Source organism: Tachyglossus aculeatus, chromosome 26 (genome assembly GCF_015852505.1).
Source record: "Tachyglossus aculeatus isolate mTacAcu1 chromosome 26, mTacAcu1.pri, whole genome shotgun sequence".
Taxonomy (NCBI): domain Eukaryota; kingdom Metazoa; phylum Chordata; class Mammalia; order Monotremata; family Tachyglossidae; genus Tachyglossus; species Tachyglossus aculeatus.
The window spans coordinates 19,018,683-19,034,226 of NC_052091.1; the positions used below are offsets into that span (position 1 = coordinate 19,018,683).

Genomic DNA, 15,544 nt, shown 5'->3' on the forward strand with positions numbered 1-15,544 from the left:
GAACCTAGGTCCTGATTCCCGGGCCAGTGCTCTATCAATCAATCAATCGTATTTATTGAGCGCTTACTGTGTGCAGAGCACCGTACTAAGCGCTTGGGAAGTCCAAGTTGGCAACATATAGAGACAGTCCCTACCCAACAGCGGGCTCACAGTCTAAAAGGGGGAGACAGAGAACAAAACCAAACATACTAACAAAATAAAATAAATAGAATAGACAGACCACCACCCCACAACTGTAAGCCCTTTGTGGGCAGGGAACGTGTCTGCTGATTCTGTTGTATTACCCTGTTCCAAGCACTCAATAAATGCCCAAGCTGGTTTACAAATAAAGGCATCGGCATAAAAAATTGACGGGACCTCTGAACAATAATAATAGCAGTTGTGACATTTCTTAAGCGCTTACTACGTACCAACCACTGTTCTAAGCGCTGAGGTAGATAAAGGTAATCAGGTTGGACACAATCCCTGCCCCACATCGGGCTCACGGTCTTCGTCCCCATTTTCCAGACGAGGTCACTGAGGCCCAGAGAAGTGAAGTGACTTGCCCAAGGTCACACGGCAGACAAGTGGCAGAGCCAGGATTAGAACCCAGGTCCTCTGGCTCCCGGGCCCGGGCTCCATCCACTAGGTCACACTATTTCAGCGTGGCCCAGTGGAAAAAGTACGGGCTTTGGAGTCAGAGGTCATGGGTTCAAATCCCGGCTCTGCCAATTGTCAGCTGTGTGACTTTGGGCAAGTCACTTCACTTCTCTGGGCCTCGGTTACCTCATCTGGAAAATGGGGACGAAGACTGTGAGCCCCACGTGGGACAACCTGATCACCTTGTAATCAATCAATCAATCAATCAATCGTATTTATTGAGCGCTTACTGTGTGCACAGCACTGTACTAAGCGCTTGGGAAGTACAGGTTGGTAACATATAGAGACAGTCCCTACCCAACAGTGGGCTCACAGTCTAGAAGGGGGAGACAGAGAACGAAACCAAACATATTAACAAAATAAAATAAATAGGATATGTACAAGTAAAATAAATAAATAAATAGAGTAATAAATATGTACAAACATATATACATATATACAGGTAACCTCCTCTAACCTCCCCAGCGCTTAGAACAGTACTTTACACTTAGTAAGTGCTTAATAAATGCCATCATTACTCTCCTCGATCCCCTCCAGTCTGGCTTCCGTCCCCTACATTCCATGGAAACTGCCCTCTCAAAGGTCACCAATGACCTCCTGCTTGCCAAATCCAACGGCTCATACTCCGTCCTAATCCTCCTCAACCTCTCAGCTGCCTTCGACACTGTGGACCACCCCCTTCTCCTCAACACGCTATCTGACCTTGGCTTCACAGACTCCGTCCTCTCCTGGTTTCTCCTCTTATCTCTCCGGCCATTCATTCTCAGTCTCCTTTGCGGGCTCCTCCTCCCCCTCCCATCCCCTTACTGTAGGGGTTCCCCAAGGTTCAGTGCTTGGTCCCCTTCTGTTCTCGATCTACACGCACTCCCTTGGTGACCTCATTCGCTCCCATGGCTTCAACTATCATCTCTACGCTGATGACACCCAGATCTACATCTCTGCCCCTGCTCTCTCCCCCTCTCCCCAGGCTCGCATCTCCTCCTGCCTTCAGGACATCTCCATCTGGATGCCTGCCCGCCATCTAAAACTCAACATGTCCAAGACTTAACTCCTTATCTTCCCTCCCAAACCATGCCCTCTCCCTGACTTGCCCATCACTGTTGACGGCACTACCATCCTTCCCGTCTCACAAGCCTGCAACCTTGGTGTCATCCTCGACTCCGCTCTCTCATTCACCCCTCACATCCAAGCCGTCACCAAAACCTTGCGGTCTCAGCTCCGCAACATTGCCAGGATCCGCCCTTTCCTCTCCATCCACACCGCTACCCTGCTCGTTCAAGCTCTCATCCTATCCCGTCTGGACTACTGCATCAGCCTTCTCTTGGATCTCCCATCCTCGTGTCTCTCCCCACTTCAATCCATACTTCATGCTGCTGCCCGGATTATCTTTGTCCAGAAACGCTCGGGCATGTTACTCCCCTCCTCAAAAATCTCCAGTGGCTACCAATCAATCTGTGCATCAGGCAGAAACTCTTCACCCTGGGCTTCAAGGCTCTGCATCCCCTCGCCCCCTCCCACCTCACCTCCCTTCTCTCCTTCTCCAGCCCAGCCCGCACCCTCCGCTGCTTTGCCGCTAATCTCCTCACCGTGCCTCGCTCTCACCTGTCCCGCCATCGACCCCCGGCCCACGTCATCCTCGGGGCCTGGAATGCCCTCCCTCTGCCCATCCACCAAGCTACCTCTCTTCCTCCCTTCAAGGCCCTGCTGAGAGCTCACCTACTCCCGGAGGCCTTCCCAGACTGAGCCTTCCTTCCTCTCCCCCTCGTCCCCGTCTCCATCCTCCCATTTTACCTCCTTCCCTTCCCCACAGCACCTGTATATATGTATATATGTTTGTACATATTTGTTACTCTATTTATTTATTTATTTATCCTACTTGTACATATCTATTCTATTTATTTTATTTTGTTAGTATGTTTGGTTTTGTTCTCTGTCTCTCCCTTTTAGACTGTGAGCCCACTGTTGGGTAGGGACTGTCTCTATATGTTGCCAACTTGTACTTCCCAAGCGCTTAGTACAGTGCTCTGCACACAGTAAGCGCTCAATAAATATGATTGATGAATGATGATGATGATGATTCTCATTATTTCCCAGTACCCAAGTGCTGAGGAGAGTGCTGAATAAATAAACCTGTGGTGGGGTAGATGGGAATCACGGTGTCGGGAATGAATCGGGTAAAGTTTGCTGGTGGAGGTGGGATTTTAGGAGAGTTGTGGACATGAGGTCGCTGAGGTCTGTCCGATTTAACCAAGGAATCGGTGTGGCCCAGTGGCCAGAACCCGGGCCTTGGAGTCGGAAGGATCGGGATTTTCATCCCGGCTCCACCACTTATCTGCTGCGGGAACTTGGGAAGTCACTTCCCTTTTCTGTGCCTCAGTTCCCTCACCTGGAAAATGGGGATTAAGACTGTGAGCCCCAAGGGGGACAGGGACTGTGTCCAACCTGATCAGCTTGTGTCTACCCCAGTACAGTGCCTGGCACATATTAAGTGCTTAACAATTACCGTAAAAAAAGAAGGAGTCCCAGGCTGGGGCAACAGTTTAGAGTGATGGGACAAAGGCAATCAATCAATCAATCAATCAATGGTATTTATTGAGTGCTTACCACATGCAGAGCACTGTACTGAGCACTTGGGACAGTATGATATAACAGAGTTGGTAGACACATTCCCTAGAGAAGCAGCGTGGCTTAGTGGAAAGAGCCCGGGATTCAGAGGTTGTGGGTTCTAATCCCGGCTCCACCACTTGTCAGCTGTGTAGCTTTGGGCAAGTCACTTAACTTCTCTGTACCTCAGTGACCTCGTCTGTAAAATGGGGATTAAGACCGTGAGCCCCACGTGGGAACAACCTGATAACCTTGTATCTACCCCAAAGCTTAGAACAGTGGTTGGCACATAATAAGCGCTTAACAAATACCATCATTATTATTCCCTGCCCACATCGAGCTTACAGTCTAGAGGCAGAGTTACTGAAAGCAAAGCAGTTAGTCAGTTAATCACATTTATTGAGCGCTTACTGGGTGCAGAGCTCTGTATTAAAGAGCTTGGGAGAGTCCAAAAGAACAAAAGACACATTCCCTGCCCACAATGAGCTTACAGTCTAGAGGGGGAGACAGATGTCGATAGAAATAAATAAATTGCAGATCTATATTGTCGATCCAATATTCACCCTTGGCACTGACATTTCTAAATGTATCCCTGGCGCTTCCGTGCATCCTGACTCACGTTCATTTACATTTATTTTTCTATTTTAGCCTGCCATTCCCCTGCTTGTGACAGACGAAGCCTTGTCCTTCCTTCCACTCCAACTACTTGTGGTAATAATTGTGGTGTTCGGCCAGTGCTTACTTGGTGTCAAGCTCCGGGATAGATACAATACAATCAGATCGGGCACACGCGGGTCTTGTGGTCTAAGAGGGAGGGAGAACAGGAATTCCATCCGCATTTTACAGATAAGGAAACCAAGGCACGGAGAGGTGCAGTGACTTGTTCAGGGTCACGCTTCAGGTGAGAGGCCTGATTCTTGTGTTCTTCGTACAAGGTCACGCTTGTTGGTGTGTATTTATTACTCTATTTATTTGTTTGTTTTACTTGTACATATCTATTCTATTTATTTTATTTTGTTAATATGTTTTGGTTTTGTTCTCTGTCTCCCCCTTCTAGACCGTGAGCCCACTGTTGGGTAGGGACCGTCTCTCTATGTTGCCAACTTGGACTTCCCAAGTGCTTAGTACAGTGCTCTGCACACAGTAAGTGCTCAATAAATATGATTGGTTGATTGATTTTCTGATGGTGAATGGCTTGTGTCCGTCAGTTTCCCCCCCGTTCGACTGTAAGACGCTTGAGGGGCCGCGTCCCTGACTCCCACGGTGCTTTCTCAGTATGGTGCTCCTTCGGGGCAGGAGCCTCATGCTTCGGTCCTCTCCCGTGCCACCACCGCCCCGGCCTCTCCGGGCAAGGAGAACTGAGCGATGGCTACCAGCCCCCTCCCCTCACACCATCTAGAGAGCAGAAGGCGAACCCTGGGTAGTTCAGGCACCAGAGAGGTCAGCGAACAGAGCTGGGTCCGGGAGCCATCATCATCATCATCATCGATCGTATTTATTGAGCGCTTACTATGTGCAGAGCACTGTACTAAGCGCTTGGGAAGTACAAATTGGCAACATATAGAGACGGTCCCTACCCAACAGTGGGCTCACAGTCTAAAAGGGGGAGGCAGAGAACAAAACCAAACATACTAACAAAATAAAATAAATAAATAAATAGAGTAATAAATATGTACAACCATATATACATATATACAGGTGCTGTGGGGAAGGGAAGGAGGTAAGATGGGGGGGATGAGAGGGGGACGAGCGGGAGAGGAAGGAAGGGGCTCAAAGGGAGGGAAGGGAGCCAGCGGCTCGGTCGCACACTAGCCCGGCTAACCGCTAACCAACCCGGGGTTGGGGGGCCGAGAGGGAATATAAATAGAAAATTCCAAGAGACAGCCCATCCTCCTCAAGAGACATCCAGAGACTGAAGAGGAGACAGGGTCTGAGTTACAGAACATCAGACCTCCTTAGTCCGTTATCTTCACCTCCCTGCTCTGGAGGATAATGATCAAACGTCACTCCCTGACAACATTTCAAACTCAACCACTCCTTCCTCACTGCCTCGGATAGAAAACAGATGTTTCCAGACGGCCGGATCTTTCTTCAGGCAGACAGGACGGGCTTTCCCCTGGCTTCTGGGAGCCGGGAATCGATAGCGAACGCTCTTCGGCGAGCTCATTTTGAAGTCTGAGGAGACTGCCAAAGGCCCTCGCCGAAAATACTCCCTCTCTAGACTGTCAGCTCATTGTGGGCAGGGAAGGTGTCTGCTAAGTCTGTTGGATTGTCCTCTCCCAAGGGCTTGGTACAGTGCTCTAGACTGTGAGCTCACTGTTGGGTAGGGACTGTCTCTATATGTTGCCAATTTGTACTTCCCAAGCGCTTAGTACAGTGCTCTGCACATAGTAAGCGCTCAATAAATATGATTGATGATGATGATGATGACTGTCTCCATCTCACCTCCTTCCCTTCCCCACAGCACCTGTATATATGTATATATGTTTGTACATATTTGTTACTCTATTTATTTTACTTGTACATATCTATTTTATTTATTTTATTTTGTTAGCATGTTTGGTTTTGTTCTCTGTCTCCCCCTTTTAGACCGTGAGCCCACTGTTGGGTAGGGACTGTCTCTATATGTTGCCAACTTGGACTTCCCAAGCTCTTAGTACAGTGCTCTGCACACAGTAAGCGCTCAATAAATACGATTGATTGATTGATTGATTGCTCTGCACAGAGTAAGTGCTCAATAGATTGATTATATTAATGTCTGTCTCCCCCTCCGGACTGTAAGCTCTTTATGGGCGGGGAACACATCTGCTAATTCTGTTGGATTATCATTCATTCATTCATTCATTCAATCGTATTTATTGAGCGCTTACTGTGTGCAGAGCACTGTACTAAGCACTTGGGAAGTACAAGTTGGCAACATATAGAGACGGTCCCTATCAAACAACGGGCTCACAGTCTAGAAGGGGGAGACAGACAACAAAATAAAACATCATCATCAATTGTATTTATTGAGCGCTTACTGTGTGCACAGCACTGTACTAAGCGCTTGGGAAGTACAAGTTGGCAACGTATACAGACAGTCCCTACCCAACAGTGGGCTCACTGTCTAAAACATGTAAAACATGTAGACAGGTGTCCTCTCCCAAGCTCTTAGTATGGAGCTCAGCACATAGTAAGTACTCAATACATAATAACGATTGATTGATTAAGAGAAGCAGCGTGGCTCAGTGGAAAGAGCCCAGGCTCTGGAGTCAGAGGTCATGGGTTCAAATCCCAGCTCTGCCAATTGGGCAAGTCACTTAACTTCTCTGGGCCTCAGTTACCTCATCTGTAAAATGGAGATTAAGACCGTGAGCCCCCCATGGGACAACCTGCTCACCTTGTAACCTCCCCAGCGCTTAGAACAGTGCTTTGTACATAGTAAGTGCTTAATAAATGCCATTATTATTATTATTATTATTGACTGACTGTGCGGGGAGCTTGGATTTTTCTAACATGCAGTCACATCACCGATCTCATTTCGTCCTCCCCGCATCCCCAGCAGGTACGTCTTATTGTCTTCATTTGGCAGAGGCAGGAACTGAGGCCCAGAGAGGTTAAGTGACTTGCCCGGGATCGCCCAGCAGGCCAGGGGCAGAGCTGAGCTGAGAACAAAGGTCTTCTGACTCCCGGGCCGATGCTCTTGCCACTGGGCCAGAGCATCTTCCTGAAATGGCACAGCTTGGGACCCAACCCCACCTAAACCTTTAAATAGGTAAATTCCACAGCCACCCCACTTCCATTTCAGATAATAATGATGATAATAATAATAATAATAATAATGGCATTTGTTAAGCACTTACTATTTGTGAAGCACTGTTGTAAGTGCTGGGAGGGATACCAGGTGATCAGGTTGTCCCACGTGGGGCTCACAGTCTTCATCCCCATTTTAGAGGTGAGGTAGACTGAGCCCCTTCCTTCCTCTCCCCCTCGTCCCCCTCTCCATCCCCCCCCCCATCTTACCTCCTTCCACAACACCTGTATATATGTATATATGTTTGTACATATTTTTTTACTCTACTTATTTATTTATTTATTTTATTTGTACATATCTATTCTATTTATTTTATTTTGTTAGTATGTTTGGTTTTGTTCTCTGTCTCCCCCTTTTAGACTGCGAGCCCACTGTTGGGTAGGGACTGTCTCTATATGTTGCCAATTTGTACTTCCCAAGCGCTTAGTACAGTGCTCTGCACATAGTAAGCGCTCAATAAATACGATTGATGATGATGATGATGATGATGATGAGGTAACTGAGGCCCAGGGAAGGTAAGCGACTTGCCCAAGGTCACACAGCAGACATGGGGCGGGGCCGGGATTTGAACCCACGACCTCTGACTCCCAAGCCCGGGCTCTTTCCACTGAGCCATGCTGGTTCCAGGGGGGTTGAGGGAGGGACCCTCACCTCTGAAGCGCTTAGTACAGTGCTCTGCACACAGTAAGCGCTCAATAAATACGATTGATTGATTGATTGCAGAGACAACCTGCACCTCAGACTTCTTTTGAACCAGAGGACTCAAAATCCACTTCTCCTTATCAAGTCCATGGGGCCGGTTTTCAACACGCTGAAAAACAGCATGGCCTGCCTGGGAGTCAGAAGGACCTGGGTTCTAATTCCGGCTCCGCCACTCGTCTACCGTGTGACCTCGGGCAAGTCACTTCACTTCTGGGCCTCAGTGACCTCGTCTGTAAAATGGGGGTTAAGAGTGTGAGTCCCATATGGGACAGGGACTGTATCCAACCCGAATCTCTCGTATCTACCCCAGTGCTTAGAACGGTTCCTGGAACAAATACCGAGAAAAAAAAACGATTTGCGTTTTCTGCGGCTGCTGATAATATTGTTGATTTGAAGAAGAAGTTGAAGCCGCCTCGTGTTTCGACTTCATTGCTTGAGCTTGTAGGAGGAGAGCCTGCCTTTGCTCTCACAAAGCTGCGAGCTTAATCAGGAAACATTTTCTAATCTTAAGGTTGTTTGTTTTTTTTGGAGGGGGGAGTTTAATGCTATTGCTAACTACGCGCCAGGCACTGGATTAAGCCCTGGGGTAGAAACAAGCTAATCGGGTTGGATACAGTCCATGTCCCACATTTGATCCCCATTTTATGAGGTCACTGAGTCCCAGAGAAAGTGGCTTGCCCAAGGTCACCCAGAAGACAAGTGCCAGAGCCGCGACTAGAACCCAGGTTCTTCTGACTCCTAGGCCAGTGCTCTAGTCATTTATCATAGCTATAATTCTATTTATTATAGCCATAATTCTATTTATTCTGACGATTTTGACACCTGTCTACATGTTTTGTTTTGTTGTCAGTCTCCCCCTTCTACACTGCGAGCCCGTTGTTGGGTAGGGACCGTCTCTAGATGTTGCTGACTTGGACTTCCCAAGCGCTTAGTACAGTGCTCTGCACCCAGTAAGTGCTCAATAAATATGACAATGAATGAATGAATTAGACCATGCTTTTTTTTTAAAAAAAGTTATTTTTTAGGTGCTTACTTCGTGCCGGGACCTATGCTAAGCACTGAGGTAGATACAAGGTTTGACACAGTCCATGTCCTACATGGGGCTCTATCCACCAGGCTATGCTGCTTCTTAAATTCATGATGTCAAGGGGAAAATGCCAGCAAAAAAGGCAGGTTTTCATCTTTCCTCTTCCCAAAAAGGATTTGAAAACACCTGGATGCCCCAGTTTGGCTACCTAACGCCCAGACCCGTGTCCTAACCATGAGGCCACACTGCTTCTCTTGCTTACTATCTGAAGCTGGCCCGTCCCAGGGACCGCTACCACAAAGATCCTCCGTATAATTAATTATTAATTAACTATAATTAATAACATTAATGTTAACATTGTCATCATTAATATTAACATTATCAACATTAATAACATTTATATTGTCAACTTGTCCTCTCCCAAGTGCTTAGTACACTCTGCACACAATAAGAGCTCAATCAATACCATTGACTGACTCCCAAAATCAGGGAGGATGCTTGCTTGTACCGTTTCCATGTGAAAAGGAAATGTGAAACTTCAGAGAGAAAACAAACCAATTCATTCATTCATTCAATCGTATTTACTGAGCACCTCCTCTGTGTTGAGCACTATACTAAGCACTTGGGAGAGTGCAATAGAATAATAGACACACTCCCTGCCCACAACGAGCTTACAGTCTAGAAGGGGTGACAGACATGAGTAGAAATAAATAAATTACAGATTTGGACATAATTGCTGTGGGGCTGGGAGAGGGGGAGGATGAATGAAGGGAGAAAGTCAGTCAACCAATCCTATGTTTTGTCTTTAAAATACGCAATTGTGAATTCTCCTCACCGTGCGCTCCTTGTTGGGAACAAAACTACCACCCTATTTAGACTGTGAGCCCCATGTGGAACAGGGACTGTGTCTGAACTAAATAACTTGTCTCTACCCCAGTGCTTAGAACAGTGTTTGGCACATAGTAAGCACTTAACAAATGTCATTATAATTATTATTATTATTAACAATCAACTGATCGTATTTATCGAGAGCTTACTGTGGGCAGAGCACTGTATTAAGGACTTGGAAGAGGACAGTATAACAATATAACAGAAACATTCCTTGCCCGCAATGAGCTTGTACCACATATTTACATTTGAAAAAACCTGCTGTACTGCCCTCTTGCAAGCTCTGCCCACTGTAAATGCTCAATAAATACCACTGATGGACTGATTGTCTCTTCCAAACCCATGCTACGTCACCGAGGGGGTGACAAATCAAGGCAAAGCCACAGACTTGTGACTCCTCCAGCCGTGGCCTGACCTCCCCCTACAAAAAGAGAAAAGGACAACCACTTGTTTCTTGCCCCCAACCACTTTGCCCAGTGGTTAGAGAGCAGGCCTGGGTGTCAGCAGGTCATGTGTTCTAATCCCGGCTCTACCACTTGTCATTTCATTTCTCCGGGCCTCAGTGACCTCATCTGTGAAATGGGGATTGAGACTGTGAGCTCCACGTGGGACAGGGACTGTGTCCAACCCGACTTGCTTACGTTCACCCCCGCTGGAGGTGGCTGGCACATAGTAAGTGCTCAACAAATACCGCAATTATTATTAGTATATAAACATATTATATATAGTATAATATATTGTTATGGTAGACACCTTATTACTATAGTAATTATAATAATAATAATAATGGCATTTATTCAGTGCTTACTACGTGCAAAGTCCCTGTTCTAAGCTCTGGGGAGGTTAAAGGTGATCAGTTTGTCCCACGGGGGGCTCACAGTCTTAATCCCCATTTTACAGATGAGGTAACTGAGGCCCAGAGAAGTTAAGTGATTTGCCCAAGGTCACACAGCTGACAATTGGCAGAGCGGGGATTTGAACCCATGACTTCTGACTCCAAAGACCATGCTCTTTCCACTGAGCCATGCTCGTTCTCTATATAATATACTATAATATATAATATACTATATTATAGTAATAGTCATTATTGATAGTAATAGTAATAACACTGCGTCTACTAACTTGTATTATCCTCTCCCAAAAGCTTAGTACAGTGCTCTGAGCCCAGTAAGTGCTCAATAAATACCACTGATTGGTTGATTGACCTGTGGTTCCTAGCTGTTCCCTATTTTTTTTTTTTGATATGGTATTTGTTAAGCACTTACTATATGTCAAACACTGTTCTCAGTGCTGGGGTAGATACAAGTTAATTAGTTCGGAGACAGTCCCTGTCCCACATGGGAGGGAGATCAGGTATCCCCATTTTACAGTTGAGGAGACTGAGGCACAGAGAAGCAAAGTGACTTGTCCAAGGCCATCCAAAAAGCAGAGGCAGGATTAGAACCCAGGTCCTTCTGACCCCAGGCCCATGCTCTGTCCAGTAGTCCTTCGTTATGCACTGTAATACCCCCCCACACACACCCCAGGCCTGGGGAGAAGGGATGGGGAGGAACACCACAAGGCCTGAACCTTGTAGCAAAGAACGCCGAAAGACTTATTTTAGGAAATGTCAGAATACATCAGTTCTGAGAAACGCCAAGGAAAATGGGAACTCGGAGTGTAGACACATCAGATTAGACACTTCCGCTGACAATACTCTCCTCCATCCGGAGCGAATATCTCAGCTCTCTGCCAGCAATATTTTCCTAGTGAAAAATATGTTAAGCGAACACCGCGAGAGGATTTCGATTCCAGCGAAAGCACGGTCGGAGAGAACCCAAACAAGGGCCAATTATTATCTATTAAGTTAATAGTTCTGTTTCGGGGAAAATTCTCAGGCTTCAGGTCCGTGGGATAAGGAAATGTGGAACTTTAGATAGAAAAACAAACCAATTCTATGTTGCTTCTTTACCGCACAGTCACTGTGAATTCCACTCACTAGTGGCTTGTGCGTCTCTGTGTCCGTTTGGGTCTGTTTATGTACAAGTAAAATAAATAGAGTAATGAATATGTACAAATAGATACAAGTGCTGAGGGGAGGGGAAGGGGGCAGGGAAGAGGGAGGGAGGGGGGCGATGGGGAGGGGAGGAGGAGAGGAAGAAGGGGGCTCAATCTGGGAAGGCCTCCTGGAGGAGGTGAGCTCTCAGTAGGGCTTTGAAGGGAGGAAGAGAGCTAGTTTGGCGGATGTGTGGAGGGAGGGCATTCCGGGCCAGGGGAAGGACATAGAGCTCTGTACAAAGGGCTTGGTATAATAAACAGACACATTCCCTGCCCACAACGAGCTTACAGTCTAGAGGGGGAGACAGACATAATGGAAATAAATAAATGATAGATACAGGCATCAGTGCTGTGGGGCTGGGATGGGGGATTTATAAAGGGAGCAAGTCAGGGTGATGAAGAAGGAAGTGAGCTGTGACAGCCCTAGATCTCTGTACTTTGCCCTCCAGTTTTTTGATTTTATGGTATTGTTTTGGCACTTACTGTATACCAGACACTATACTAAACGCTGGAGTAGATACAAGCTAATCAGGTGGATTCCCTGACTTTCCTGTCACTGTAGATGGCATTACCATCCTTCCCGTCTCACAAGCCCGCAACCTGGGTGTCATCCTCGACTCCACTCTCCCGTTCACCCCACACATCCAATCCGTCACCCAAACCTGCCAGTCTCACCTCCGCAACATCGCCAAGATCCGCCCTTTCCTCTCCATCCAGACCACTGCCCTGCTGGTTCAAGCTCTCACCCTATCCCGACTGGATGACTGCATCGGCCTCCTCTCTGATCTCCCATCCTCCTGTCTCTCCCCGCTTCAGTCTATACTTCACTCTGCTGCCCGGATCATCTTTGTGTAGAGGTGCTCTGGGCAGGTCACTCCCCTCCTCAAAAATCTCCAGTGGTTGCCTATCCACCTTCGCATGAAGCAAAAACTCCTCACTCTTGGCTTCAAGGCTGTCCATCCCCTCGCCCCCTCCTACCTCACCTCCCTTCTGTCCTTCTCCAGCCCAGCCCGCACCCTCTGCTCTCTGGCTGCTCACCTCCTCACTGTACCTCATTCTTGCCCGTCCCGTCGTCGACCCCCGGCCCACGTCCTTCCCCTGGCCCGGAATGCCCTCCCTCCACACATCCACCAAGCTAGCTGTCTTCCTCCTTTCAAAGCCCTACTGAGAGCTCACCTCCTCCTGGAGGCCTTCCCACACTGAGCCCCCTTTTTCCTCTCCTCCTCTGCATCCCCCCCACCCTACCTCCTTCCCCTCCCCATAGCACTTGTATCTATTTGTACAGATTTATAACTCTATCTATTTTACTTGTACATATTTACTATTCTATTTATTTTGTTAATGATGTGCACAGAGCTATAATTCTATTCTGACGATTTTGACACCCGTCTACATGTTTTGTTTTGTCGCCTGTCCCCCCTTCTACACTGTGAGCCCGTTGTTGGGTAGGAACTGTCTCTAGATGTTGCCCACTTGTACTTCCCAAGTGCTGAGTACAGTGCTCTGCACACAGTAAGCGCTTAATAAATACGATTGAATGAATGAATGAATGACTCCTCGTCACTTCATTTCTCTGGGCCTCAGTTCCCTCATCTGCAGAATGGGGATCGAGACTGTGAGCCCCGCATGGGTCAGGGACTGTGTCCATCTGATTTGCCTGTGTCCAACCCAGTGCCTGGCACATAGTAAGCGCTTAACAAATACTATAGTTACTATTTAAATCCAGCCCCTTCCTTCTGAAGCTCCAAAGTGCTTGAGAAGTACTTGAGAAGCAGCATGGCCTGGTGGCTAGAGCCCGGGCATGGGAATCAGAAGACCCAGGTTCTCATTCCGGCTCCACCACTTGCTGTGTGACCTTGGGCAAGTCACTTCACTTCTCTGGGACTCAGTGCCCTCCTCTAGAAAATGGGGATGAAGACTGTGAGATCCCCCGGGGGACAGGGACTGCGTTCAACCTCATCCGCTTGTATCTACCCCAGCGCTTAGAACAGTGCCTGGCATAGTAGGCGTTTAACAAATACCATTAAGAAAAAAACAACAAAAAGAGCTGAAGCATGGAATGACGGAGGCAGAAGCAGTACAGTAATCCTTCCGGAGCCTCCCCGTTCCGGCTCCAAATAGGCTTCCCGCCGGCAACATGTTATCTCCGTTCCATTCTCCCTGACATTCCCTAATTAACTCCATTCTCCCAGACTCCACTGCCTCAGCAGGCGCCCAGCACAAGGACTGTCAAGGTAGTGAAGGGAACAAAAAGGGACCGACAGCAGCAGAGTTTATCAATCATTGGCATTTACTGAGCGCTTATCAAGTGCAGAGCACTGTACTGAGCTCTCGGGAGACCACAACACAACAGAGTTAGCTGCCACATTCCCTGAGCGTAACAAGCCGACCGCAGGATCTCTGGTGGTGGAGTTTGAGGGAATTTCTTTTTCTTCAGCGGTGGTGGCGGGTGGCAGGCATATGATCTAACATCTCCCTTGTTCGGTCAACCTTTAACGGCATTTATTGAGCACTTACTATGTGCAGAGCACTGTACTAAGCGCTTGGGAGAGCACAATAAAACAGAATTAACAGCCACATTCCCTGAGCCTAACAAGCTGGCAGCAGGACTTAGTTATTCGTTCATTCAGTTGTATTTATTGAGTGCTCACTATGTGCAAAGCACTGTACTAAGTGCTTGGAAGAGTACAACATAACAATAAGCAGGATCTCTGGTAGCAGAGTCTGAGGGAATTTCATTTTCTTTAGTGATGATGGTGCTGGCAGGCACATTGTCTAACATCTGTCCCACTTTATCAACCAATTAGTGGTATTTATTGAGTGTTTACTATGTGCAGAGCACCGTACTAAGCGCTTGGGAGAGCCCAATAAAACAGAATTAACGGACACATTCCCTGAGCCTAACAAGCTGGCAGCAGGACTTAGTTATTCGTTCATTCAGTTGTATTTATTGAGTGCTCACTATGTGCAAAGCACTGTACTAAGTGCTTGGAAGAGTACAACATAACAATAAGCAGGATCTCTGGTAGCAGAGTCTGAGGGAATTTCTTTTTCTTTAGTGATGATGGTGCTGGCAGGCACATTGTCTAACATCTGTCCCACTTTATCAACCAATTAGTGGTATTTATTGAGTGTTTACTATGTGCAGAGCACAGTACTAAGCGCTACGGAAAGTACAGGAAATGGAGGAGACGGGAGATGGTGACATCCATTCTGGTTGCATTAGCAGGCTCCGGAACCATCCGCCACTTCATTTATTCAATTGCATTTACTGAGCGCTTATTGTGTGCAGAGGACTGTACTAAGCACTTGGAAGAGTACAATACGACAATAAACGGACACACTCCCTGCCCACATGAGTTCTCCATACAGGAATCACACAGCAACCTGGGGGAATCGAGGGGCAAGGTGGGGAGACGTGGATTTTCCCCTCCTTCTCCAGGTTAGAGGAGCAATTGTGGCCTAATGGAGAGAATTCGCGCCCGGGAGTCAGAGGACCCGAGTTCTAATCCTAACTCCGCCACTTGTCTGCTGTGTGACCTTGGGAGAGTCACCTCACTTATCTGGGCCTCAGTTCCCTCATCTGGAAAACGGGGATGAAGACTATGAGCCCCATGAGGGACAGAGAATGTGTCCAACCCATAAGCCCGTTGTTGGGTAGGGACTGTCTCTATATGTTGCCAAGTGCTTAGTACGGTGCTGTGCACACAGTGAGCGCTCAATAAATACGATTGAATGAATTAGCTTGTATCCACCCCAGCGCTTAGTACAGTGCCTGGCACATACTAAGTGCTTAACAAATACCATTAAAAAAATCCCAGCTCCCCAGTTGTCTGCTGCATGACCTTGGACAA

The 15,544-nt window shown here is 47.4% G+C and overlaps 1 protein-coding gene across 1 annotated transcript in view; it reads right to left on the reverse strand.

Annotated features, from left to right (window-relative positions):
- The window catches only part of HOMER2 (homer scaffold protein 2), a 74,162-nt gene that overhangs the window by 28,910 nt on the left and 29,708 nt on the right, over positions 1–15,544 (reverse strand). The window lies entirely within an intron of this gene.